The sequence below is a fragment of the Alosa pseudoharengus genome, unplaced genomic scaffold, assembly GCF_046254945.1.
Source record: "Alosa pseudoharengus isolate Yale_2024_CS ecotype anadromous, Long Island Sound unplaced genomic scaffold, YU_APseudo_1.1 YU_APseudo_1.1_scf_6, whole genome shotgun sequence".
In the NCBI taxonomy this organism is placed as follows: domain Eukaryota; kingdom Metazoa; phylum Chordata; class Actinopteri; order Clupeiformes; family Clupeidae; genus Alosa; species Alosa pseudoharengus.
In genome coordinates, this window is record NW_027468848.1 from 20,634,624 (window position 1) to 20,636,119 (window position 1,496).

The following is a 1,496-nucleotide window of genomic DNA, read 5'->3' on the forward strand; positions in this document are numbered from 1 at the left end:
CTGGTCCCTGAAACATTCTCACTCTTTTTTCCGCACACAGACAGACAGGCAGACACAGACGCGGGCGCTCTCGCGCGCGCGCGCGCACACACACACACACACACACACACACAAATTTAGACTGCTAGAATTATCTGTTACATAAAATATTATCTGCTACAGGATACAGATTTAGAGAAGACTTTTTATATGGCCACCATATGTTCACAGTGTATTCTATAAACAGATCAAAGAATCCTGATAAATCATGAGATAAAACTGGGAAAAATATTTGTGAGGATTTTTCTAACATGAAAGGCCAGGAAGTTGGAAATAAGCGATTTCTATTTTATAAGCCAAAATGTGATCTATTTGGAAGTTGAGAATCTGAGGGTAATAGATATTCCTTGATTGGGGTTTAATTACTCAATAATTCACCAATCCATCAGTCAAACAATTTATGTATTTTTACTAGTTGGAACATTTTAAACCAGGAATTATAAAGTATAGGGCCTAAACACTGTAACAGAACTTTTCACGTCAACCCAGAATATAAGAACAATGAGAACATTACAGTAAAGTCCAAATAAATAGGATTTACTGCTAGAGTTGCATCAATGTTTGACCCTTTTTTGGGGGGGCTGTTATGAATTACATCACAGCGGTACGACGCTGAAATTCTCAAAGATGCCAGATATCTTACAAATCCAACCCAGCGGCTTTATAGCATTAGCATAGAGATATGATTCTGAAGCCAGCCAAGACAGGTGAGCATTCCTGGAATGTAGTGCTTCCCAATAGGTGGCCCATTATGGTGTTTGTAGAACAGCTCTAAGGGCAAGGAAGCCCAGCAGTCTGTCAGCCGTACTGACAGTTCAGTTTTGCACTGCATGCTGCACTCTCTCCCCATTGAGGAGTTTCATGGTGTGTACGTGTGTGTGGGGGGCAATGTGTGCACCTGGCGTGCATGTGTGTGTGTGTGTGTGTGTGTGATCTCTCTGTGTTGATTGGGAACATATTTCCATCCTAACTAACTCTTCATTGTGAGCTTTGACAGTGTTATATCCAAAGCGCAGGCAAGTCAAGACATTGCAAAGAGGAGTGAACTAACACAAATGGAAAGAGCTTTATAAGATACTTATAAACGGTAATAAATTGAAAATGTCAGTAAATGGTTTTGAGTGAACTAAATATGTCAGCTGAACTGAAATAAAGTTTACAACTGACTGAGGTGGTGTCTTTTATACACAAGCAAAAGCGTAAAATCATAAATGTAGGTAGCCTGTCAACTTTGGCTGGCAATTTATGTGTTAGCGCGTCGCGCGAGGTAAATTGGTTCACTATTAAAAACCATCCAAGCTGAGTCAATGTGGCTCCTTTGCCCATATATGGATCCTCATTTGCATTTATCACACCCCCTGTCCCCATTTGGACAGTATCTCCAATTTAGTCTTTGCGCCGAATTCTCCACTGAAGCTATTCAGATTTCGAGATGCATGCACTGCAAGTCATATCTG